The following is a 27948-nucleotide window of genomic DNA, read 5'->3' as shown; positions in this document are numbered from 1 at the left end:
AATGCATTCGAAAATAGACATCGTGACCAGATCATCAGCTCCATCAGGGCTGGGGCCAAGGAGGGGGTGTACTGCCTAGCTCAAAAGACACTTGTTGAAAAAAAAATAAATGATTCAGACAGAAACCTTGGAAGCAGGGTGGAAAAGGGAGCTCTCTCTCCATTTTGCTCATGGATAAACTCTACAGGCTCAAAGAGGTTGCTCAGAGGAAGCAGGAGTTATACCTCAGTCTCTGGTGGCAAGGTAGGAGGGCTGAAGGCCTCTGAGTAAGGCCTGTCCACAGGAAGGAAGACCAGTATTTCAGAGAAAAGGCCAGCAGTGCTGGGAGAGCAGAGTCAGCCTGTGGACCCCAGTGTCCAGCCAATGCTCAGCAGAATGTTGGAAGCCATCAACAATATAAGATTATCCCCCCAGCTAGAGGCACTCAAAATGAGCAGGACAATGGCCCAGAGAAAGAGCACCTACCCTGGGTGCAAAGGCGGGAGGTACTAAGGGACAAGGTCACAGGGGCACAGGGAACCAACTATGAACTAAATTGGTGAATTTGATCAATGAGTATGGACCAAAATGGTGGAAGAAAACCAAACTAATCCCACCTCCCACTGATAACTGAACCATAGAGATTCTAATGCATGGAACTTTTTTTCTTTACTAAGACAGAATCATGTGAAATTTACTTTTTTTTTTTTTTTGACTGACCAATATTTCAGGGTCATTTTACCTTGTCTGATGTGCGAACTGCCTCATCCAGGAGATGAGCCCCATTCTTTTCCCCTGTAAAAATTGTCACTTATTCCCCAGTCCCCTATTGCTGGATATAAAGAGCTTTTGGTGTTTTCCTCTGGTTTTTATTATTAGTTGTTACAAATAATGTTGCAGTAAACATTCTAGAATTTATGTCTTTTTATATGACACACTAAACTCCTAGAAAGAGTATTACAGTTAAAGAGAAGGATTATTTTTAATTTTAAAAGATATTGTCATATTGCCCTCCCAAAGTGTTATAACCATTTTTACATCCCCACCAACACTGCAGAAGCAAAGTGCTTAGCACATTTTCATGACAGTTATTTGGGTGTATGTCTCATTTCTGCAACCAGACAGAAAATGCCTTGAAGGCAGTGAGCACCACTTATCCATCTCTGTGTACTCCTGTCCTTGGCGTTTCGTCTCACTCACAGGACATAGATGCTCAAGGAATATCTGCTGGATGAATGTCAGTAAGAAATCATTAGACATCATTCAAGTGCCTGGGATGAAACCATAATCCACAAGCAATAAACTAAGATTCAGTGTAATACAACATGACAAAGGCGTACAATTATCTGTAAGAATAACTGTCCTAAATGGGTTGGAGATCAATGACCAATTAATGGGCAATATAAGTTTCACAAAGGGATGTATTGCCTTTAACAAATCATGCATTTAGACAACCCCCAAGTGGCAGGGACCACCAGGCACACAGCCATGAATAGATCTGGATCCATTCACATGCCACATTCAATTCTACACACACTAGTGTGGGTTCCTGAAATACTTGGAAAGGAGGCACCTGTCAATAACAACAATAAAATATTAATTCTTTGGTTATAGGATCTTAATTTACTGCTCAACTCCTCATAGGAAATCTATGCAAGAGTAGAAACAAAGACAACAGGATTCATGTCTCTTTCAGAGAATTCTGGGCAAAAATGATGCAGGTAGCCAAAGTGACCAGATGGTTTCCAGCATGGAGGATGGACCTTGAAGGAGCTGTGATGCTAACTTGGAGAAACCCTATAGTTCTTCCCTGAAGGTGATGACATGGGGCAGGCAGAAGACACAGCCTGGGAAAGTAACAAACAGGAAACTAACTATTCTTGACCTTCTGAAACTCTGAGCTTTCTTAGTGTGATCACTGGAAGGCCAATTCTGCACCTAACTCATTGTGTTTGCTGTGCTAGGTTTTCCAAGACACTCACTTTCTAACATCCAAACGTACAGATTCTCGACTGTGATGAGCCCCCACCATGCTCTGCAAGAACCAATTTGGACAATGGAACATTACTCAGCATTAAAAGAGAATAAAATCATGACATTTGCAGGCAAATGGATGAAATTGGAGAATATAATGCTAAGTGAAGCAAGCCAATCCCAAGAAACCAAAGGCCAAATGTTGTCTTTGAAATGAGGATCCTGACTCATAATGGCAATTGCGGGGGGCCGGGGGGCATGGGAGAAATGGAAGAACTTTAGATAGGGCAAAGGGGAGGGAGGGGAAGGGAGGGGACAAGGGGGTAGAAATGATGATGAAATGTGATGGACATCATTACCCTAAGTACATGTATAAGACACGAACGGTGTGAAAACACTTTGTGTACAATCAGTGTCTTGAAAAATTATGCTTTATAAGTGTAATATGAAATGAATTGTATTCTGCCATCATGTATAACAAATTAGAATAAAGTTTAAAAAAAAGAAGGAAAAAAAAGAGTCAATTTGGAAACAGAACCATTTCTGTCAAAGAGAGCACAGAAAGCTGCTTAAAATCACAAAGGAAGTTGATTCCAACTGTGCCATGGAAGTGGACATCCCCAATGTAACTTGACTGCTACTGTGCAGATATAATTGTTGGACAGTCTGCAAATGGGCCACCTGGCCCTGTTCCAACACAAAACAGCATTTGGGACTATCTAAAACATGCAGAATCATTTCAGGACCCAACATCAGACTGGTCTCCTGTTGAGAGCCACAGCCGAAGGGGCCCCAGAAAACTTCCAGCTGCCAGCAAACTTCCAGCTGCCAGCTGATGATTGGCTCACAGCGGCCCCAGCAAACTTCTAGCTGCCAACTGATTGGCTCCTCTGCGGTGATGCTCATTGGGCTATTTCCCCACCCTTTCAGACCACGGAGCTGCTCATTGGGGGACTCTTTTTGGCTCCACCCACGCGACCCAGCCAATCAGCCTCAAGAGCAGGAGGAGTGGGGGAGGTGGAGAGGCTTGTGGGAAGCCGGTGGTGGCAGTTGGGCTCTGAGGGTTTTTCCTGAGGAGCTGTGTGGTTTGGTGTGTGTGTTCTAAAAATAAAGTTCGTTTCTTTTGACAGTGGCTCCTGAATTGTGCCCAGCCAGACTGCAGCAGTCTCCCAGACTGTCTTCCATTTACCAGCTCTTTCTCAAACTCGAGGTTTCTGAGCAGGATTATTTTTCCTGACTCTCACCTTCTGGGATTATCCCAAGTGCCAACCACATCATGCTTTATCAGCTCTATCACAATCTTAAGGCACCAAGACTTGCTTCATCAGCAATTGCTGGACTAGAGTTTGCCCTCCAGGCTTGTTTGGTCCGTACCCTGGATCTAAGCAGGAAGTGGACAGACTGGAGAAGAACCAGGACCCAAAATCTAGGTAGGAAGGACCCTAGATGAGAGAGAAGCTAAGAGTCTCAGGGTCCGGGGGGTGTACTTCTCCACCAGCTTGAGCACTGATGGCCTTCCAGGAGCACCAGCATCCTGGGCAGGACTCTCCACCCTCAGGTGGCACCAGGCTCCCTTCTAGCCAAGCTCCTGTCAGGCCTCACAGTCCCCACAGAGGCTCTAAAGAACGTGAATGCACACACATGTGAACACACATACACCACACACGCACACTTGAACACTTCACTTAATGGAAAAGCTCAAAGGGAAAAAAATGTTGAAAACTTTCAACTAAAAAAATAGATTTTTTAAAAAAAGACAATCATTGGGGCTGGGGATGTGGCTCAAGCGGTAGCGCGCTCGCCTGGCATGCGTGCGGCCCGGGTTCGATCCTCAGCACCACGTACAAACAAAGGTGTTGTGTCCGCCGAAAACTAAAAAATAAATATTAAAATTCCCTCTCTCTCCCTCTCTCTAAAAAAAAAAAAAAGACAATCATACATTGTTCTGAAGGGAGCTTACCTGTGGTCTATGCACAGCCTTATACCCACACTGAAAACCCATTAAAGGGCAAATTCTATGGCAAGTAAATTATATCTCAATTTTTAGAAAAGGGACTTGGATTTAGAAAAGATTCCCTTACAAGGGCTTTGCATGCTTTGGGGGAAAAACAATATGACTAGATTCACAAAGACAGATTTGGGTTCTCAATCAACTGTCTTAAGATGTACCTGCAATGGAACAGAGTAAGAGGACAGCCACCTTGCTCACTGTAATGGCTACACAGCTGCTGATCATTTAATGTCAAAGCTGCTACTGGCAGGTGACCCCTGGTCTGCAGTGTGGGAAAGGCCATGTGCCCCACTCTTAATATCCTCGGGCCTGGATGAGGAAAATCAATGTAATGACCCATAAGAGGAGCCTGCTCATAAATAAGGTCACTAAACATCACTATTACTCTCTAGCTCTTTAGGAAAGAAAATACCATAAAAACATATGAGGAGGGCATAACCCCATGCTCCAGTAACACATGTATACTGGGAAGCAAAAATACACATGGGCACTCATGCCAACATATTCTTCCTCATCTCTGTCCATACCAACAGCCCTTGCTTGGATCCATCTAGCACAAGCTAAGTGCCCACACACCAGGTACTTGCTCGAGAAATACCAGAGGCCAAAGCACAGCCTCACACGGCAGACAGGCCTATTTGTTCTCAACAAATTGAAGACATTGTTGGAAAACAATTTATCCACAGACCCAGATTTCCAGCATCACTCTGGTGCCTTCAAGGCCCATTTCATCTTGGGTTGTCAGTTGCTAAGTGCAAACTCCAAGCCCAGCAACATCTTGAAATTCATGCGAATTCATGAATAAATACAATTTGCTGGTTGGAAACATGCCTCTGTCTTTCCCACCAGGCCTCCTTCCTCCTGCCCCGAGCTGTGCTGCCCCACTCTTTCAGCATCGGATGGCCTGATGCAAATCCACAGAACCCAGAGCATATGGCCTGCACATGGATGCCCCCGTTCCTTCAGCGTCCCTCTTCAGGGTGGAATGCACAGGGTAATTTGAAGGGGCTGTGGAGGGAGGGGATCAGAATGAGCTCTGGTATCACAGTCTTCTCAATTGCTGACCAAGGCTTCCTCCGTGTTGGCCTACTCACTCAGAGGTTCTAACAAGTGACCACTCCCGCAGCCAGGGTCTGTGTCCCAGTTTTAATCTGTCTCTCCCAGCACCAGGACGATGACAGATGTGAAATGACAATGTCTTGTGCAATGTCACCAAGTCCTGGCTGTAGATGCTGCTACTGAGTGTGTTGGTGCTTCTTTTGAGTTGATGCCATTTCTATTCCTTAACAATCCTACAGCTGCAGTACGTCAGGAGATCCCTGAAGGAACCACCAAGGGTAGCTACTCGGTCCTTCTCCATGTCACATCGGTCCTGACGTCACAGACAGAATGCTGACTAATTCAGGTTGACAAGCCCAAAGATTAGACCCCAGCAGACGAATGTCATACCCCAACTCCTCATTTACTGGGTGACTGAATGCACTGTGTCAATTAAGAGCAAGACACAACCTGGGGCTTCATCCTATTCCCTGGGCTTAAGACAAAACAAAACAAAAAAACAACCAGTATCTCCCGAGTTCTGCATTTTCTTAAAAACAACAACAACAACAAAAATTCAATGCTGGCTCCAAAAATCACAGCTTATTTTGTTTTTCAGTAGTTTTTGTGTGACCAATTAGTCTCTTTTGTGCTCTCGGTCCTGCTTTGGTTTGGGTAAGAGTGAACAGCATTTAAAATGAAGGCATTGTTTATTCACAAATCAAATAAGCTCCCGACAGCTGCCCCAGTGGCTTCCTCATTCAGCTAAATTAATGCCCAAGGCCTCAGGGTGAATGGTCTTCTGGGGAGAATGTGGGCATTTATTTTCGGATTTTCATTTGGTGTTGGGTCTTTTAATGCCAGATCCTACTTAATGTACTTGTGTTGTGTTAAACTGAGTGCAAATCTATTCTGTGCCCTACTCGACAGAATTCACACTCTTAAAGTCACATGTGATTTGCACTTGAAGAATAAGGTCTTGACTTCACTTTCAAACCACAGCAACCCAGTGTTGCCAAGAGTGGAGTTTAAGCCCCATCACAGGCCGTGTCATCCCTCGGAAACCAACCCTCTTTCTCTTCCTGGCGACCACTGCTGGAAAAGGCACTGGAGAGCACTGTGGCCCTTTTGTTCTGCACTCATGAAACCATTCATACGATTTTTTTTTTTACAAGTTTCTCATAAAAACAAAACAACAACAAAAAAACAAAACTGTTGTTCTTTTTCAGTATGCAGCCAGCACTCCTTTCCCTATTTGCTTTCTCTGTCTGCAAGGGACAGACGGTTCTTAATAACATTTACGGAGTTTTATAACTATCCTTCAAGCTGTTCTCTGGAAACTCTGAGCTTCTTCTGAGAGCTTTTGGTCCTGAAACCTCTGACCCTGAGATGTGGTTCAACCAAACCAGAGCCTCGGTTTCTCCAGTGGCTCTACCTCATGTCTATCATCCTGCCTTCAACACCTCCCAGTCCCCAAACATAGCTTAGGAGTGCTCAGAACAGCAGACCCATGGAGGAGACTCTGAGCTACAACATTTTGTCTCTGTCTCTCAACTATCCTTCACCTGGTGTGGATAAGAAATCCTTTCGGTATGTTTGAAACAGCTGGTCCATTTCTTTCCTTGTAACACGGAGGATATCCCAAGAAGAATCCTCATAGTCAATGACAGGGCCTAGCTGTAAGTCACATGAAACTGAACTTCCTGCTCTTTCACCCAGATCAGCTATTCAACCTTGGCTGTGAACAGTGTTTTCTCCTGTTGCCAAAATCACTTCCAACCAGGATAAGTCTGATGGATCGTTGTTGGTCTCCAGGCCACAAAATCAAAATCGTGAAACTCACTGTGCACTTGTGAGGTTTCTAATTACTGCCTTCATGTCATTCTCTCTCCCCCTCTCTTTCTTTCATCCTCTTCAAAGCATAAACACATTCATGTCCCCTTCTCCTAAAAAATATTTTCCCCTCAGCACCTCCAGCCATCACCCTAACGCTGGCTTTACTGTGCCTCGCTGGGGACAGAAAGAGAGGCACCCACACTTCAGCTCCTTTCCTTGACTACAGTTCCTCCTAATCATTAAACTCTGATTTTGGCTAAAACTTGTGACTTAATTTTCTCCCTTGAAGGATCCTAACAATCTGTCCTGAACCTCAGATCTAACTGTGTCTTCTCAAACCATGTCTTCTTAACCTTTAAGTGAGAGAAGATTATCAACCATCTGCATCTTCATGGACATTGCCTCCCAACATCAGACGCTTGAGGTTTTGCTAATTGGCCAACAGCTTCTCAAGTCTTTCCCGTATTAGTACTTTGGGTAAGGAATTCCCAGGACTTGAACTTGACCCCTTTCGCCATCACTGTTTAATCCTACCCATCACTGGGGGTCCAGATTCATTGGGCATCCCCTCTACCTTTGTGCTGTTCATCTTCTCTTCATGGAAAGGCCATAATGCATGGTGTTGATGCTACTTATACTGCCACCTTCTCTCTCCCTGGCCAGATCGTAGGCGTATAGAGGACAAAGGCTGTCTTAATCCTTTTAAAAATCAGCCTGAATCCTTGGATTCAGCCCAAGGCCTGGTACATAATGTCTGCGGAATGCTCAATAAATTCATTTTCAAAATTATTTATCACCAAAGTCATTTTCTTTCCTTCCCAGTGTCTTTGTTAGTCTCTAATTTGGCACAACCATGAGACTAAAGCTCTCAGTCTTCACTGGGCAGAACAGTCCAGAGAACCTGAATTTAAAATGGAGACTTCTAGGCTCCTTCCTTGGATAACCTAAAGCAATGGGTCCAGGGCAGACCCAAGAACTGGAATTTTTATCAAGCAGCCCAGTGACCACACACGATCTGAGGGAACACTGCTTTATATCCACGATCCCCTTAAAATCACCTCTATGAAATACCAGGAAAGTTAATCTTCATATCAGGCATAAAATTCATTTCTGATTGGTGAAATTCTTCAATTAAGAGTTGACGGCCCAGTCAGGCATGGTGGTGTGCACCTGTAGTCCTGCTGCTGGGGAGGCTGAGGTGGGAGGGTCACTTGCATGCACACCAGTTCAAACCAACCTGGGCATATGGTGAGACGCCTAGCTCAAAAAAAAGACTCAGTAGTCCAAATCCTGTGGCTTGCTTTAGGTGAGGCAGACAAGTGTGACTGTCATTCCATGAACATTTATTGAAGGCCCAGTAAGCCCAAGGCACGGCTCTGGACACCAGAATGTGGGAATAAGTGAAACCACCAGAGCAGCACCCCCTGCCCTCCTGGGGTTTGCATTTTCTGAAGGAGCCTGACCACTGCGTCCTCCACCATGGTGCCACTTACCCGGGTTCCAAGGAAGGACTGAGGGCAAGGCAGGGAAAACTCAGCCCCTTGAGTTTTCAAAGTGGTCAATACACATGTGACGTACTGCCACAGTATGGGTAACCTCTTCCCACACTGGGTGGCCCTGGCCCAGTGTCCTTCTGCATCAGCTATTTCCTATTGCAAATGTCTACCTGCTGTTGTGGCAGCCTGTGGTTCCAGTGTCCCTCCACTGGCTTGCCAGGCTTCAGAAGGAAGGGCATCCAAGCTGGCCTGTTGACGTAAAAGTCCCCTTCAAGTCAACTATGGCCAGCAGGGAGTGAGGAAGGGCCAGCCTGAGGGGGCTGGGCAATTCTTTTAAGGTCCCCAGAGAGCTCCCACTCCTGCTGTCTGCCAGGCAGAGGCTAGTGTTGAATCTTTCATGTGTATTGGCTGCTGCTAGGGTTGTTTTATTCATCATTACTTTTATTTGATCCAACTGTTTCTTGATGCCATCCACATCCAGCATGTAGATTACATGCATACCAGATTTTCTTGCAAATATAAAACCCACAATGACTCTGCTATGTAAACAATCTCTCAGTATTTTGGATCACTTCAATAGCTCCCCTTTGAAAACAAAACCCTCAGTGCTATTTAGACACAAGTTCCAGATGGGGCGGTTAAGTGTGCCTCGCCCCTGGGAAGTGAGCACAGTTTCTGTGCAGCAAGCGTGGTGGGCTGGGCCCCATTCCCCAGCTGTGCCTCCTTGCCTATGTCATCTCCCACCGGTTGCCCCAGCCACCACAGTGTCTTACCTCCAACTCCAGACACAGGACTAACTCCTCATCCATTTCCCAAGGGCAACATGGTCCCAATAGGCCTGACCACCTCATCTAGCGCCCGCAAGATCATCAAGCTTCTCCTGGATGACTCCTGTAGTTCACTCTTTACCTTTCAAAAGAAACCCTGGATCCTAAACTTGCAAACGTGAGCTGAAAAGCTCCCTTCCCCAAAGCCAATTCTGATCACCCATCATCAAAGACCTCCAAAGAGCTCTCCAACCAGAGAGAAAGTCACCGGGGTTTTCCATGGGGTGACACTGAGCTTCACTAAAAGAATAAGTCCAAGGAAGATCCTTAATTTTTATTTTATAACATTTATTAGGTATGTGGCATTGAAAAGGAACAGGAGGGTCAGCCTCATCCCCTCTCTGGATTACGCTTCTCACAACTGTGGGCACTTCTGGCTTTTACGTTTTCTATTGAGATAATTCATGTAAAATGCCTGGACCTGGGCTCTCCACTGACTCCACAAATGGTGGCTCCATTCGTTCTTCTAAACTCCTGTCTTTTGAACCAAATCAAAGGAAAGCTATACTCTAATGATTATAAAGTAGCAGAAGTCGCTTTGCACCCGCCTCCTCTTTTAAGCACTTAAAATGCAAACTCTCTACCCTGTGACTTTTGGATGCTCCTAAATGTTTGATGGCAACTTCTTCGAGTTCATCAAAGCTTTGGGAATCTTGAGTTAAAGATTTAAAGAGGCTCAGAATCCTATTCTCCAACAGGCCTCTGCTCTTTTCTGATCTGATCTCAAAACAAACCACACAGTTTATGTAAATTTAAACCTAATGGTTCACAAAAGTGAGCTCAGATAAGCAGGAAAAGCCCATGAGTTTAGACGAGAAGGCACCAAAGATCTTTCCCTGAAAGCTCATCTGTCCTCCAGGGGCAATTTCAACAGCTGCTATAGCCTTATGTCTAAAAATCCTGGAAGAAAAATTCATTGGAAATTTTCAAAATTCACAGGACAGTTCCTTCTGCAACCATCTCCCACCAGGACTCCAAAGTCATCTCTATTGCATTTGCAGGCTAATCTTTCTATGTTTACTTGCAAACGCTGTCAATTAGGAAACCCTCTCCCTCTGACAGTCAGGAACTGCATCCTATTTCCATGTACATAGACCCACAATGAATCACAGTCTTCACTAATCCTTTAAGAGTGTCAGAGGGCCCATGGGACTATCAGAATCAAAGCAAACCCTGCCTTGTATTATGCTATTTCCTACTAATCCTAAGAAAATGAATGTTAATTTATCATGAAAAAGGGTTAATTATGCATTTATTTCCGACGTAGGTACATGAGATCAGGCTCAGAAATAATACTGAGTATAATTCTCTTTTAAATGAGGATTCCATTTTAAGTATTTTTATCAAACAGACGCTAAACTCGGGGCAACTGTGCAGAAGAGAGAGAGTGGCTGGGTAATGACAAGCCCGAACTATAATTTTAATTAACCTTCTGATCCTGCTTAAATATATTTTGCCTTGTAAAAATCTGTAATAACATCTATTTCAATCTCCTCTGCTATTAGTTATTAAATTGAAAATGGATGCCTAGACTGATTTGGCAAAGATATTCAAGAAATTTTTCTTTATTCTCTCTGGTTTATTAAAGTAATAATTTGTAGCATAAAAATTTCTCTGATTAAGTAATTTAGTGTAATTAAATCACCAGATTTATTAGGCTTCCTGGAACTGCACACACACAGCTGGAACGATGGTGACTGTTAGCAGATGCTGATCCGTAAGCACATCTTGGCAGTAGCTTTCTGTGGATCTCCCTGCTGCTCAGACTAGGGAGTCTCGATTTCGCATGCCCTCTCCCACAGTCCCTGAGGTTCTGAGGTTTCTACCTACTGACATGCTTCTGCTGACAGTTAAAGGAGAGACCTCAAGATGTGACACTCTGCGGGTACCTGTATGGGGTCAGCAGAGGAAGAGAGAGCAAATGTTTCATGCCTCAGTTAGGAAATACCTTCCCTTCTCCTGGATCCACTTGGATCCCCAACAGTTCCATTCTAGAAATGTCCCTTGACCTGAGGACACATTCCTTGTCTCCCCTCAGCCCTGAGAACTCCTTGGAAGAAAGGACCAGTTTCAGAGTTCCTGAGCCAGACTGTCATCTTTACAAAGGATTTGGAAGTCCGCTGGAGGAGGAACAGGATTAGATTTTGACAGAATATGCAAATCTTACTCCTTAACCTCTCAGAATAGGCATCCCCTAAGTCTTTTGCCATGTTGTTCACTGGTGACAATTAACACACCAGAAGTGCAAGGGTAAGACACAGAAGTTCAAATGCCCTTTCATCTGTCCACCCACCTACCTTTCATATGGGCACTGACAGCCTGAGACATTCCCCAGTGAAGTGGTATAGGGGAGATAAGAAGACCCAGCAAGCTGCTCTGAATACATGCAGACTTCATGGAGGAGGGAGACCACAGGTGAGAGTACAAAGTGACAAGGCTCTCAATGGCAGAGAGGAGGCACTGCCTCCATTGGAAGAGGATACACTAAAGCCTGCCTACAGGAAATGCACTTGAGTTCTTTCTTGAAGAAGGAAGTGTTTGGGAGCAGAGGGTTCTCAAAGGACACACCAGGTGGAAGGACCAGCAGGTGTGAACACAGGAGGCTGCAGAGGGAAATTCAAGTAGATCCAGCTGGCCTGGAGGGAAGACTGCATGCAAGGAGAAGGCTGCAGAGTAGGCAGGAGTCCAAAGAAGCAGGGCCATGTGTGAAGGCCATGGAGTGGGGATCTTCTCCTGAAGGGGCCTGGGCAACTGGTGCAGACACCCAGGGGTATAAGGATAGAAAGCTGATAGGAAACATCCTTCCCACACACTGAACAGCACTTTTTGGAGGTCACCTTTGAAGGAGACGCTATTCATTCAGATACATAAATTCTTCACTCACATAACATATATTTGTGGAATACAGTGTGCATCTGGCATTGAAGACAAAAATATTTGTATTTAAAATTGGAAACTGCTATATGTCGATTGTCTTATAATGGACACATTTAAAAGCACTTTCATGGGAACGATCTGATCTTATCCTCACACACACACAGCCCTGGGCTGTGTTTCTGCAACCCTGCGGGGGGACAAGCATTTTTCCTGGTTGCTGAGCTCATCCCCTCTGCAATCTGATCCATGTATCATAGAGGAGGGATCACAGTCCTGGGGTGCATCTGATGGAGGACTGATGGGTATTATGGTTTTCATTATGCAGATGAAGAAAATGTGGCTCAAGGGATCCACTGTCACACTGGCTACGTGATGGAGCTGAGATGGGACGCCCCACTCTTCTTAGTCAGGTGGTGTCCCCTGGACTGCACTGCCTCTGGCATGAGGCACACTTCATATTTTCACCCACAAGCATGGACAGATGGCTTAATGGAAGTGCCTTTCTAATAACTCCACTTTTTCCTTTGAAGGACACAAGTCAGAGAGTAACTCCCAAGGGACTCGGAAAAAGTCCCCTATACTAAACGGAGGCACAGAGTCTGATTTAAGATACAACAAAACAAAGCATTTTGTGGAATACCAGCCCAAATGAGAGAGAGAGCTTTCTGCATTATGACTATTTAATTTGTGCTGCACAGGTCTATATTTTTGGTTTTGTCCCAGGAGAAAAACCAGTCTGTGACCAGATTTGCCAGCCCTGATCTTTTCAATAAGTTAAGCTTCTGAAAAAAAAAAAGCATTGTGCCCTTTCTCTGCAAACTTCCAAAAAGTGATTGTGTCCTTGTGGGCTAAAATATGATTCCAGTATTTTTTCTGATCTATATAAATTTACCATGGAACCAAGAAAGTACTTTTCAGGTTCAGATATATCTATATTTCAGAAAAGAGTGCTAAGTGGATTCTAACAAATGAAATGAGCTAATTCTGTGAATCTTCCAACTAGTCTTTCCTGCATTCTTCTCCTTAATAACCTATAAATTTTAGTCATGAGAATCATTCTTCAGTGTCTGGGGCAGTAAAACTCTTGCTAAAAATCAATAGTCTGCCTACTTTTAAGACTTCGACGTGTTGTTAGGCGGCAGAGGCTTTCTTTATAAAACTCTATAATGACCTAAAACAGATTTGATTCTAGAAATCAGAATTCTCACACTAATAGACTTTCATTTAAGAAGGCTCTCCTAGCTGAGAACAGACTACCAAATGGGTTAGATTTTTCAATTTTATACCTTAGTCCATAAGTGCTAATTTCTCAGTGGAACAGTCGGATAATATAGTACCAGAGATTACTGAAACCTCTAGTCACAGTTCTGAATTATTAATTTAAAAGGTTATGCACCAGTGCTAATATAAATTATCTTTAAAAACTATCTTGATGGGTAACATTTTAATAAGCTTTAAAACATGATTCTCCTCTCTCAACACTGAAAGCAAAATATAATATATAATGGCTCTGGGTGAGCTATGGATTTATTGTATTTTTTCCAAAAGATTTGTGCGGCATTACCCATAACCGATGATAAAGACCTAGCCGCGGATCCTGCCTGCAAATACCCCGTCCTAATCAATTTAAGGCAGCAGGTGCACAATCCTATTCCAGGACTCGAAATGAAATCTCACTCAAGCACCCTACTGTGTAGGGGACTCTTTCTTCTGCAACCTGTTAGAAAACCTGTACACGGCATTCAGGCGTCACCTGAGCACATCATGGGGAAGAGGCAGGATACGGTCAGGCCCCAAGGGAAGCAAATAAAATACCAACACTGCGGCAGCCTGCAGAAATGTCAGCTCTCCCCCAGGTTAACAGCGTTTGTTCTGTGCCTGGTATGGAATGCTTCCTGGGCTTTATCCTCAACATGGAGCCATATCCTTGGAAAAAAAAGGACGACTTGGAGGAAATATGTGACTTCTTAGCTGTCTAACTACGTGCCAGCTCCAAAAGATGGCTTGACATTTATCAGGAAGCCTAAGCAAGCGGGAGCTCAGCGGGCTGCCTTCCGCCAAGGACAGAAGAAGAAGAAAAAAATGCAATGTTAGATTACCATGCATAGATCATTAAAGGGCGAGATTAATGCTGGTTGATGTTATGCTCCTTATAATCCTCGCCTGGGAACCGCATCCAGATTTTTCTTGCTACTTCTGCTTTTTGAGCTAAATTTGAAGCTTCAACAACAAAAAAAAAAGAGTGAATGTAGCTAGTCCAGACCTCCCCAGTCCTCAGGGTGCAGGTCCTTGGGGTCCCTTTGTTTGGCATTGCCCTACTATGGGGAACCCTTTACTTCCCATCTCTCACCGGGAGGCTGCTTCATTACCATAGTTACAAGATGTAAACGTCAACATGGTAATAAAAGGAAACAATTCAATGGCTTCAGTTGCACTGCTTTTCACATTGAGGAGGAAATGAAAGTCTTCTTGGTTTTTCTCTTTTTATGTGTATTGCCTTATTTTCCAAAGGGACCTGGCCATTTCAACTTTGCAGGGCCTGAGCATTAAGTCAAAAAGCAGGCCGGCATGTGAAATGGAGTTCCCAGCTGGTTACCAAATGGCCTTCGTTTTAGCTTTTTTTAAGTGGGTGTTGTTTTGTTTTGTTAAAAAGAAAAAAAAAATAGGGGCCACTCATGTCTGGTGCAGGCAGATTGTTTCTACCACAAATAACACAGCAATTACATGATGCTTTTTTTTTTTTCAAAAATGACAAAATGTTAATTTGTAAGCAGAAAGACTACCAATCTAAGTTTTTTACAGAGAATTTCAAAGCACATTTTTCACAAACATATGTCAATCTGCAAATATTTACTAAAATCCTACTGATTTCCAGTGCTCAAAAAAAGTTTGTGATATCTTTAGAAGATGGAGCAGAAGCGCCTGCCTGAACAGATAATATTTTAGGAATATTTATGAATTCATTCATTCATTTTTTCCATGTTTCCCCTGTTTTCCCTATCCCTCCCTCCCTCCCTCCTTCCCTTGCTTCCTTCCTTCTTTCCATCCATCCACCCATCCTTCCAGTCGTTCTCATGCCCAGTCAGGTTGGGCCTATCAGGGACCAGACACTGAAGCTTCAGACTCAGTGACAGGCCTCTGAAAGTTAACTTCCAGGAACCAACAAACACGACAAGCAGAAGACAGCCACCCACCCGGTGCGAGTGAGGCTGGGGTGGGGGCTGCAGTGGCGCTGTGGTCCACGTCTTCAGAGAGAAAGGACTTTTGAGCTGGATCTTGAGGGGCAAACTGGCCTCTACCAGGAACATTGGAGGTGAAGACCATTGGACAGCAGGAACAAAAGCACAGAGTCTGGAACCTACATGGCTTGTTTAGGGACAGGTAAAAAGTCAGGTGTGTCCAATACATAAAGATTGGGACAGAAGATGAGACTGGAAAGAAGGTGGAGGCCTGACTATGAGGAGCTCTGATAGGAAATGCAGGCTTCCTGCTCTGACAATAAGGAGTCATTAACGGACCTTCATCTAGACAATTACACAGCACATCTAGGAGCAGGGAAGGTGACCCTAGTGACAGCATGGAGGACAAGAGGCAGGAGACAGAGAGAGTGACCCATTAGAATATTTTGCATAATAGTCTTGCAAAATAATGAGGTCCTGGACTAAGAAAGAAGACAGGAATGGCAGATAAGCTCAGGTCAAGGTGGCACTGTCATCTGCAATAGGGAAAAGCAAGAGGGCAGGCCTGGGCTGACGGCAATGGTGAGCCTGGGGAGGCTTGGGAGAAGAGAAGCATTGGAAATAAAAATCTGGAGCATGGGAAGAGGGTCTGGGACAGAGCTGGCAATTGGCAGAGCACAGGCAGGAAATTGAAACCAGGCAAGCAGATGAGAGGCCCTGGGCAACTACTCTCATTCTCCAAAGAACCAAGAAGTACCATGGAGATGGCAAATTAGCTTCTACTTGCAGAAGACACAGTAAAATCACATCCCAAATATCTGAGTAGTATCCCTAAGGACACCTCTGCCCACCACCTGCTATTTCTCCCTGCATCTACATGTCTGGGTGCACTGAGGACAAAGTCGCATGTCCCAACTTCTGAGCTAGAAAAGGAACGTGCCTGAAATTGTACACCAACAAACCCAGGCTCTTGGAAGAAGCTCAAGGCCAGAAGAAGGGACTTCACAAACACCAGCTTCAAGTCCTTTATGCAATATCCATTAATAATGGGGTCCATCAGTTACTGCCATGATTGCTTTTTCAAAATCTGACTTTGGACTCTATAAGTATGCACATAAGACATACACAATTAGATCTATAAAATGCACAATTTCAAAAGCATGGTACAATTCTGTCTGCAGTATACCTGAGATTGAATTGCACATAGATCTTATTTGGGCTTGGCTTCTTCCCATCTGGTAAACCCTGAAGTTTTCAAGTAAAGTAGAATTATGAACTATTTGTTCTGCATCCCTTAAACCTAGGGATCTTAGTCAGGCCAGAAGCTTTTCCTTGATTTGCAAACAAGTGAACACCACCTCCACAAACTCCTGTCTGTACTGTCTTGTACTGTTAATTAACTACATCTTGAGTTTATTATTATTTAATTGTCCCTTGGACAGATGTCAAGCTTCTTGAGAACGGGCAGAGTAACACTTTTCTGTGTGTTACAAAGCAGGTACTTAAGTGAGAATACCACTTCAAGAATCTAATTCAGCAGTTTAGGGAAATCATCCAAGGTTTCAAAATTGGATGCAAGAGACAGACTCAGATTCAATGAGCAACTGCATTAAGAATCAGAAGAAGGAACAGACATGGTGTGTACTGGACACCTAGGAGAGGGTAGCGATGAAGTCCCACCTTGGTGTGATCAGGGTCAGCATGGTGTATGTCTTTGCCAGCATCAGTGAATACAATGGTATCAAGGGAGCCCCAAGGGGGACAGGAGAAACAGCAGACAAGGGTAAAGCAGAAAACACCATCTTGTCCCTCCACAGACAGAGGGCTTTCTTTCCTAATCTTTCTAGGGTTCTCCCATGACAGGGGTCAACCTCTCTGGGATGCTGTGAGAAGAGACTCCATCAGTCCTTTGAAGGCCTGTGTGCACTGGAGCACTCTGACCTGGGGTGGATAGTGTGTTTGTAGGAGCTGGAGCTCCAGCCTTCCCCAGTGCCAAGCATCAGCTCCTACCTCCTCTCTCCTTACTACCCAATGGTACCCCAGGTCCAGAGTTCCATGCAGAGGGAGCTGCACTGAAGTAGAGGTTGGCCACTTCCCAAACAGCACACAGCCCAGATGAGAAGTTCAAACACAACCTGAGAGTTAACAAGTTACATCCTCAGTACCCAAGGTCAGTTCTCCAGATCTGATTTCACACAGCAAGACTACTGTCTGGCTGCACACCCTGAAGCACTTTAGTAACTCGCAACTCCTCCTGAAAACCCTCTGTGGTTCAGTCTTCCCATCACCATTTTATCAAGGAGAAAACCGAGGCCTAGAGATGAAGTAGCTAACCCAAGGTCACACAGCTCAGTTATCAGTGGTGGAGCCAGGACTTGAACCTGGGTGGTCTGGTCCCAGAACTCATGTTCCACAACATGCTGCCTTTAACTCATACAGGAGCCTGAGCTGTGCCCTGGGGACAGAGGATAACCATGGCCTTTTGGAATGAGTGATTTGAGACCAAAAGATGTTCCTTGGGCCCACAATGATGAATGGGATTTGGACAAAAAGAGATGATTGGGAAAGGCCACCACTCCATGCACAAGAAATAGCAGAAAAAGATCCCAGTAATCCTCCAAGTGGTGGCTGGAGACAAACTGTCCCACTTCTGCAGTCTCTGAAGAGCCAGAGAGGTCTTGGAAGGGCACAGAGGCCAGGCACAGTGATGCACATGTTGTGCCTGTGAAAAGGCAAGGTGCAGGTCCTAGAGTCCCCCAAGTCCTCAGCCTGGAGAGGCTGTCCTGGGTACTGCTCCATACATACAAATCAAGGATGCCAACTGTCACCCCACCAAGCTGACTCTGCAACGGACATGTTTTGTTTCCTGTGCTGAGGGTCTTCTAACACTGAAAACCCAGTTTGTCAAACAAATTAGATTCCTTAATAATCATCATTCCTATCCATGCCAGTCAGCAAGTATTTCTTTCCAAACAAATACATAATTAATTCAGACAACACCTTTTTGACTCAACGGTTTTAAAGTGCCTGGCTGAGGTGAACATTCAGGAAAAATAATGGTATTTCTGAAGGAAAATTCATACATAGTTCAATTTAGAATATTGTAATAAGACTCCACAGCATAAATTCCAGCACACTGGACAGAAAAGCTATTTGTGTAGCATGTGAGGACATAAATAAAAGCCAAATACTTATACTGTCCTCACAAATATGAAATTTTCTTTTGTGAATCTATGCTCCCTGACACATTTTCCAAGAAAGTTGGGTCCCCTGATGAATATTGTGACTCAAAGGTCTTCATCAATATCAACTCTTTCTCATTATTCAGTTACTAAATAAAAAGGGTGGTAATAATGGAGTAGCAAATAGCAGAATGATATAATTAAAGTTATGTATCAACCCTCATTCAATATTCAATCACCACAAATTTTGTCACCAACGTCTTAATTTTTCCGCCAACAAAACTTATTGTTTCATTTTATGGCTTCTATCCCCGCCAATGGCCGATCTATGATCTCTCTTTACCTGTTTTTAAGCTCCTTCTAACCCTTTTTTATGTTTTCTCTGAGTTTTCGGTTTGGGTTTTGATTTGGGGGAAGGAGCTTCCTTTCTAGGTGCCGCTGGAAGTCCCTTCCCTATGGGCTTCCCCAGCTCTACCTTTGTCCCTCCAAAATATGTCCTTTCTGTATGAGCAGTCTCTTTTTCTTGAAAGCATCCCTTTTCTGAGATATCTGTTCCATTTCTGACTAGGTCTTTACGGGTCCAGAGTCTGAGCAAGGAAGGGCCATGGGTTCAGGAACCTAATATTTCTCTTCCTTCTAAATCATCGCATGAAGCTATGCTCATCCATAAATAATGTGTTTCCTGGTAGAGAGTCGATTTTGATGAAGCTCTTGAGGTAGATGATGATAATGAACTGAAATAAGCCTTTTGGACTCCGTTTGTGAGAACCTAGGAACAAAGATGCTATTATCCTTATGCCTCTAAGAATTTACTCTTATGCCTGTAAGAGTAATAGCATGCTGGCGGTACTACTCTTTGCTCGGGCATGTGGGAGGTACCGCTATCGGTTGTCAAGTAGTAGAGAGCGGGACACCAGGTAGAAATGGGGTGTAAACAGAGTTGTTTCTAGGAGACAGGTGGGCCAGGACAGGCCAAAGCCCCAGGTGCTCGGCCTCTACCCTAAGGAGTCGATTCAGATGCACCCTTTGAGACCATCAAGCTCAGACTCCTATAGGCCCAAGTCACTCTGGGGCCGAACAAACCCAAGGTGGCTGGCTTACTAAAGGAAAAGGCATCAAGCCAGGGATCAGGAATAAGGCCTAGTTCTGCATCCATCTCAACACGCATTCTCTCCTGATGATCTTAGTTATCTGTAAAATGGCCACAGTAACTCCTCACTCAGCTAGTTGGCCACTTTTTCAAGAATGTATCAAAAGCTCCTAAAGTAGAAGCTGTATGAGCTAAGTGCCCGTGAAAACATGGATTGGTTTTTAAGTTTGGAGTAAAAATGGTAAGAAGCTGACCAAGCTCTGTACTACAACATCATCTGTACATTTTTGTTAAAAAAATAAGCACAAGAAGACTATCTTGCTCAAGAATTCATACATAAATAAGAATACAGATAAACACAGGCGAGCATGAGTCAGAAGAGAATAGGAAAGGTAGAGATGGGGATGGAGTTGAGCGAGGGTTCTTGAAAAGCCAGAGAAGCATTTTCCCTTGCACAGTGTAGTGATGATTGTATTTCATGAAGCACCCTCATGAGGAGTATCACCTGATGATGTATTTTATTTAGGAGCCATCAAAAGAAATATGTCTTAAACGCTTGTTGAAGAGCAAACTTGCTTTATGTGGCAAAGTCTGGATTGAACATTGCTTTGTCTGTAGTCACTGTCACGCCTTCTCCCAAAACCCCAGAAGTCAAAGGCTCAATAAACAAACACCTCGGAAGTTGCCGAGAGTGGAGAGATCTGGAGAGCTCTTGATTCTGTGGCCAGGAGCACTCACTGAACTACATTTGGGAACCCCCTAGATACTAAGGCTGGTTCCAAAACAATCCATCTCGTCCCCTTCTTACTGGTTGGAGATGACCTAGAAGCTGCTCAGTGATTCAGGAGTCAACAACCCGCCATTTGCCTTGGGCCAGGTTTCCAAAAGTGCTGGAATCCCAGCTCATCTCACCCCCAAGTTTCACAAAAAGAAAGATATATGAAGGACCTGTCACCCCTCTGCTGTTCTAAGATGCCCAGACCTATGCTTTTATGGAAAGCAGGAAGGGGCAAAAGCCCAGTGTGCTGGCTACAGTCCCTGAGTATGAAACTCACATCCACCTTCCAGTCCCACTAGAGCTGGGCTGCAGGAAGACCTTGCTCAGGAACCTTGGAATCACGGTTGCTCTGCATCTAGCTGTCGGCAGCCCAGTGCCAACACTGTGTAGCTCACCTTTTAGAATCAAGGGCCCTTCTAAAAGTCTGGCTGGCATATTTTGCTCTCTTGTTTTTCCTTTACTATCCTGATTTTTTTTCCCTAAGTCTTGAACATTGAAGGTCAAAATGCATTCTTATCCCTGGAAGAAACAGGTATGGCATCTGTTGATCAATTTCCTCTTCTTTCATCATTTCAAAACCATCTCATCAGTGCACTCCAGACAAATGAGGAAAGGAGCTTTGCTCACTGGACCTGGAGTTCAAAACTGATTATTCCCTTCGGTCAGACAGGGCCTGGAGGGCAAGGCCAGCACCTCACACCTCATTCAGGGAGCTAAAGCAATGGCTCCAACCCAACTCTTAACAGCGCAGACACACAGAACACATGTGAGGAACATGTGCCCACGTCTGCTAAGCACCTGAATGCATTATGTCATGTAGCACTCTAAGCTGCCCTTTGTTAGACCCAGGCCATGGGGAAATCTCAGTCTTAGGTTAATTTGTCCAAAGTCCAGAGGCTGAATGTGAACACTGGTCAGTCTGAAATCAGGCTGAGATCTGGCACCAACTTCACGTTGGGGTAGGGCAGTTGCCTACCACTCACATTCCTGACTCATTTGGGCACTGAAGGGCAGAACCTGATGAATGGCGAGCAATGTGTTCATGTGCTGTCAGCAGAAACGGCACTGGAAGGCACCCCTTTCCCCAGATTCCCTCTCTGAAAAGGCCAGGGGCTCTGGCAGGCTGGGATGAGATGTCAAGCATTTTGTCCTCTCTTCTTTTGCTGCCCTCTCCCTGCCTCCTGTTCCTCACTTACTCTTGCTCGATCCCCACCAGTTCTACTCAGAGAGGGCCACAGAGGCTGGTGCTGCTGGCCCAGCAATTTGCCCCCAAGCTCCTTGAGGCTCCATAACACACCTTTCCACATCCCCAGAACATGATGCAATCTCCGTATCAGGACCTGGGACAGGTCTCCAGTCGCCCAGATGAATGCTGTCCACACTGCCTTGCGGCTTCCCCTCAGAGATTTCCTGAAGGGAAGGTCACAGCTCAAAATCTGTGCTTAGAATCACCCAGATGCCATTTGCTGCAACTATCCAGACGTTTAAGGGAATATTTTTGCACAATGCAGTGTCCACTCCACCAGAAGTCCAAGAAAGCCACTGACTTTTGTGTCGGTCCAACTATTCATGAAATGCACAGCACCCAGGAGGGTAGCTTTCCTGACCCTCTGGTGACTGGTTCATGGAGTCCCCAGGCATATGAAGGAGCTGCCCTTCGAAGCCCCAGAAGGCTTGGGGAAACCTGAAAATCACAGGCCACCCAGCCTAATCACTACCTGGCCAAATGTCAGTCAGAGGTCCACACAGTGTGAGGGGATGATGGCAGCCTTCTCCCTGGCCCACATGCCAGCCTGCATAGTTCTCAGGAATGCCCTCACTCATAAAGCTGAAGAAAAATGACTGTGTTTCCCCAGAGAAGCAATGTGTCTACTGTTAGTAGGCCTGGCAAGGACCTGAGCCCCTGGGTGCAGCCCCAAACCGCCCTCCAGCTTGTTGAGAGTGGCATCTGGCCACACAGAAAGCTGCCTCTCTCTCCACACTCTGGCCTTGAGAGGTGGCATGCAGCTGAGCTTCCTGGCTGGTTGCTCTAGTTCTAATTGAATGTGTCTTCAAAGGGTCACAGCAGAGGCCTGAGTCCCCCTCTGTGCAACTGCCCTATCCCAACATGAAGTTGGGGCCAGATCTCAAAGCAGAAGGCCCAGGGAAATTTTGCAGCATCAGTCATTGGAGCTCCTGGCACAGAGGGACACCAGAGCATCTCGCCCATTGGTCCAGGAAGAGAGCAGAGTCTCCTCGGTGAGACCCCCTCTTTCACATATAGCCTGCCTGTCCCCAGCAGTCACTGTCCATCTACAATGCCTCAGCCACCCCTCCTCCCAGGCCCTTCTGCAGCTCTGGAGGTGGGCTCAGCAACCAGTGCCTCTGTGCACCAGAGACAAGAATTTTTCACAAGTTTTTCCCATTGAAGTATTTTTTTTTTCCCTTGAGGCTTTTAAAATCCTAAACATTTAGCTGTTCTGACTACAAGGAAAGAACCTCATTCTAGCAAAAGTCTATAATTACTGAAACATAACACAACACAGTGGCCTGAGATTGAGTGGGCAAGAGGGTAGGGATGGGGAGGAACAGGGGTTCAAATCCCAGCTCTGCCACTTTCTAAGCTCGAGGATCTTGGACACTTGACCTAACCTGCCACAACCTCAGCTTCCCTATCTGTAAGAAAGCCTACTAACAGCACCACGTCACTTGTAATAATACATAAGGCAGAACCCACGTCCGCCAGACCGCCATGTCCAGTCCTTTGCACCAATGCCTCCCCCCTCACCCCAGACTGTGCATGTTCCTGCACAGAGCCAGCACCTGTGGCCTTAGAGGGACAATCTCTGGCACTGCCCATCCTATAGCCAGCAGCACTGCCCATCCTATAGGGTTGCTAGAAGAGCCTCTGAGTTTACGTGCCACGCCCTACCAACACCAGGTCCCCAAACAGAAGACTGGGTGAGGATGCAAAAGCCCAGCTCTTCACCTGAAGGCAGGACAAGCTGCAGGCTCTCATCTGTCCTCCAGAGCCACTCTCAGATCAGACTGAGCCACATCTAAACCTGCACCTTGCTTGGCCTCTCCTCTTCTCTGTCCTGCCTCCCCTGTGTCCTTACTAGTTTCTTCTACGAGCATTTCCAGAATAATTTTTTGCCTGGGAATCCTCATCTCAGGATCTTTGACAGCAGCAGAGCAATAAAGGTTAGATGTCATTACTAATTTTTATTTTTATTTTTAAATGTATTTTTAGTTGTTGATGGACCTTTATTTTTTATTTATTTATATGAGGATCGAACCCAGTACCTCACACATGACAGGCAATCGCTCTACCCCTGAGCCACAACCCCATCCCACTATTTTTACTATTTAAATTGTTATTATGCCCCTCCCAATATCTCACAGCACTGGATCCCCCAGTGGGTATCTAGACAGGGGCCCTGGTGTACCCCCAGAGAAGCTGCAGGGGTTTTTTTTTCCTTTTTTTTTAACTTATTTATTTTTATTTTTTAATTAAATTTTTGTGGGTGTATTTGGGGAGGCTAACAAAGGGAAGCTTCTTTCCAGGGCTTTGAAGCATAGGATCAGCCAGCAGCAGCTATTCTGAGTTGACCAGGACCCAACACAGGACCCAGAAAGAGCAACACAGGCAGGAGAGGCCCCTCTGCCAAGCAGCGACGCTGGCAGGTGTTACAGGGCCGGTGACAGTCCCTGGGAGACAAGGGGACTTCTGGTATTAACACAGCCCCAGACAACCTTGCCACTTCCAAGCAGGTTTGTATTTTACCAGTGATGAAATGTGACTCCCCGCAACCCCCCAAGGAACTAAGTGACAAGAGAAAAAAGCCACATTACTTCACGCAGAGGTGGTGGCAGCTCCTAATTACAGAGGCGCCACTAAGCAAGGTTTTGCCAACAGCCAAATGAGCACACGCACTTACAAAATAAGGGCATGTGGCACAACTGATTGGTTTGCACATACGTCTGTGACATTACACAATTCGGAAAGGCCAATCTCTTTTCATCTGTAGAAGTCAAAGGAGAATGGCTCTTAAAAAAAAAAAATCCACATTTAAATGTCACACTGTTTCCCATCCGATTATCTCTGTATTCTGTATACAGAAGAGGAGGGGGGAGCTGGATGTTCATTTTCAGTGCCATCTATCATCTTAATTAATAGTAAGTAAAATCCTATTTGCATTTCAGGTGAACAGCACATAAAAGAAATGAGATTTTTCTTGACAAATGAGAGTACCAGGTTTGGAAGGGATATGACTATCCTCCCAAGGAAATGTAATAACTTTCACTGCAATTTGTATCTCAGCCCCTGTGAGCTGTAAGCAAACTTCAAGCGCTTCTTCCCACTCTTGGCTCAAGCAAATGTCCCTACAAGCTGTTATACCGAAAGACAACCTATCTGCACAGGGTTACATCTCGGTCCCTTTCTCAGGAACCAATAACGTCCATGGGAACCTTAATGTCAAAACTCAGTGAAAGAGTAACCTGAGGATTTTCACAGGTGCTCCCAGATAACTGTGCTATTCAAATGACCAAAACATTGTGTGTGAATGGAAGATGGGTTTTAAAGGCAAAGAGATTTTAAAAACTGATAACTGGAGTACATATATACATCAGTCAATAAAAGCATCAAGGCTTCTTGAAAAAGACTTTTAACTCCTCCTGAATGGAAATATTCTGTAAATATTTAGTATTTATATATTATTGTTTCATTTCAAAATGTCTATTTGAGGCCAGAGGCTGGAGCTCTATTCCAGTCTGCTAACATAGCATCTCTAGAGAATCCTGGGTGGCCCCTGATGTCACCTGATTACAATTGTGTCCTTCATACAGTGAGTGAATTGGATGAAGTGCTCCTGAGACTCCTTCTAGAACTAACAAGCTAAGACTTTCACTTTATTCAAGGAGTTATGTTCTAATTCCCCAGGCCGGGAAAACTGCTCTCTTATTTTCAATATTAATAAAGTCTAATTAACATAATAATCTAGGAGTTAGTGGTGTGGATAATCCAATGAAGGAGCTCATCCAAAAGCCATTTTATCTAGCATAAGAATACCGGGATTGACTTTTCTATGGTTAAGTTTTAGCTTTTAACTGTGTTTTATTTAGAATGACTTTAAAATCTGTTTACCTTCACAGAGTACACACTCATGCAGAGACATGAACAAACCAGTGCAGGACCTCATCTGGCTGTGAGAGGGGAGCAGTTTTAAGTCCAAACATTGGCCAGGGAAAATCTATATGAAGGCAGTGAAGACTCTAATAAGAATGGCAGCATTAATTTCGCATTGATCTCTGAGACACCCAAAGCACAGCCATGCGTATCGTCTCCTGGCTGAAGGGTCTTCAGCCAGGGCTAGAGACACTGACGCGTTCTTCATCCCCGCCCAGATCCCCCTAAGAATTTACTGAGCACTCACGGTGTGCCAGTTACTGAGTTATACCCCAGAAATAAATGTCAACAGCAGACATCCCGCCCCCCTTGATCTTATAATCTGATGGACAGTCAGCCAAAGAGGAGAAACCACAAACCTGTATGTAACACACACTGAGACAGAGAGCTGGATGGACACAAGCAGGATGCAGGGACCAGGAGAGGGGAAGGAGTCCTCTTCAGACAGGATGGGTGGCCTGGGGTCTCTTTGAGGGAGTGTCAGACTGCAGGGTACATCACCCGACAGAGATGCCCATGGGAGCTGAGGTCCAGAGGCAGGGATGGCTACATCCCTGATGCACAGACTCAGTCTGTGACACACCTGTCTCCAACAAGGTAGGCAGTAGTGAAATAAGCCAGACACGCAAAGGCAAATATGACATGATTCCTCTTATAAGAGATACCTACAACAGTCCAGTCCACAGAAACAGTAAACGGAACAGTGGTTGCCAGGGACTGGGGCAAAGGGGAGAAGAGGAGCTATTATTTAATGGGTACTGAGAGTCATTTGGAGAAGATGAAAACCTTCTGGAGATGGATGGTGTGGGTGGCTGCAGGACAAAGTAAATGTGCTCTATGCCACTGAATTGACACTCACAAATGGTTAACATGTCAAATTTTATGTTATGTACATATCACGACCTTTAAAAAAAAAGGTGGGCAAGAGATTGGGCATTGTTGGTATAACTGAGCATGCTCCCTGGGCCAGTTAATGAACCTACCTGCAGTTAGAGAAGTGGCCCTGCCTCTTCACAGACTTAAGAGTGGAAAAAAGTCCTTCTCCCACAAGGGGAAACTGTTGGAGGAGGTGAATCTTATCAGGAAGGCACCTGACACCACAGTGCCTCTGTCTGTCCAAATCACAGCTCAAGAAATACTACCCCTGAGGAATTTCCCAGATTAGCACATCTTGTTTACCAAAGAAATAGCATACCCTTAGCCCAAGCCTGCTCTCTGGTGTGTTCATTTATATCCTGTCTTCCTATCTGTCTGAGAGGGCGGCACTCATCCCTCATTCCCTCCTCTTTTACCCCCTCCACCCCACTCCAGCTACATTCCAACCAGGTTTTATGTTTTGGTGTAACATTTAGTCTGTGGGCAGATCAGTGAACTGGTCTCTTTAAGTGTACACCGTAGCAGAGCTATGAGATAAACAGATTCTGAAATCCACTCATTCATTCATTCACTCACTCATTCGTTCATTCATTCACTCTTACTAAATGAAACATCTCTCAGCGATGGAAATAAAGGAAGTAGGTTGAAAACCATTGACGTCCACAATTTTATATAACACTTTGAGTTTGATTTTCTATTACAGTTTACATTTCCAATTTTATCCGGTACAATGCTTTTTTTCCAAGCCAAAGACAGAATTTTCTGTGAACCATGGATATATAATAGTTATCTATTTCTCCATTTATAGCACTCATCATTTTAGAAGGTCAAGGCAAATGCATTAGGCCAGAGGTTTTTTTAAGGTCTCCTTCCTCGAGGAAGGTGAAGATGGGCAAGCTCTCTGAGAAGACAAATGTCCCCCCAGGGAGGCATTTTAAACCTAACAAGAGCCCCAGGCAAGGCAGAGAGGGAGACCAGAGCTCAGGGAGGAAACCAGAGCCCGGCAACTGGGATGTAGCTGGGGGATGCTTCCATGAAGCAAGCCAGGGGCTGCGTGGCACAGGGAGGCAACAGCATTCTGCCACCACATGGGGAAAGACTGTCAGTCAACACAGTCATGGGGCTTCTTTTTGCTGAACACAGTGCCAGCTGCTGTACCCACAAAGCCAAATCTTTCAAGTGCACAGTGTTCCACATGACACAGAGCAGGTGGACACAGATTTGATGGGTGTTTGAAATCAAACTTCTAGAACACAGCAGTCAAGAGACTGCTCTTCCCTCTACCTGTCCACAAGAACAGATCAGTGCATTCCTCATACAGGAACCAAAAAGAACAACTGGCTCCCAGGAAGTCAGCTTCCATCCCAGCCCTTGACCCTGCAAACAGGAGATGGGAGAAAGCCTGGCTGCCCACCCATCTCCAGAGCTCCCATAACGTGGTTCCTGTAGAGGCCGGAAGAGTACTGCCTGGATCCTATGCTCAGTGCCACCTTCTATGCAGGGAAACTGCAGGAACATGGCTTTGTTCAGTCTCTCCCCAAAAGTCTGAACAAATCCTTCCCTGAACCACAGAATCGAGATCTACCGATCGCCAAAAGCCCTTTAGAAGATGTTCTGAGAGTAAAATAAAGAAGA

The 27948-nt window shown here is 45.0% G+C and overlaps 1 protein-coding gene across 1 annotated transcript in view; it reads right to left on the bottom strand.

The window, feature by feature from the left end:
- The window catches only part of Gfra1 (GDNF family receptor alpha 1), a 191414-nt gene that overhangs the window by 88198 nt on the left and 75268 nt on the right, over positions 1-27948 (bottom strand). The gene's annotated exons all lie outside the window — the stretch shown is intronic.

Source organism: Marmota flaviventris, chromosome 4 (genome assembly GCF_047511675.1).
Source record: "Marmota flaviventris isolate mMarFla1 chromosome 4, mMarFla1.hap1, whole genome shotgun sequence".
NCBI lineage: Eukaryota > Metazoa > Chordata > Mammalia > Rodentia > Sciuridae > Marmota > Marmota flaviventris.
Note: the sequence above shows the minus strand (reverse complement) of the source record. Positions and strands in the feature narration are given on the sequence as shown.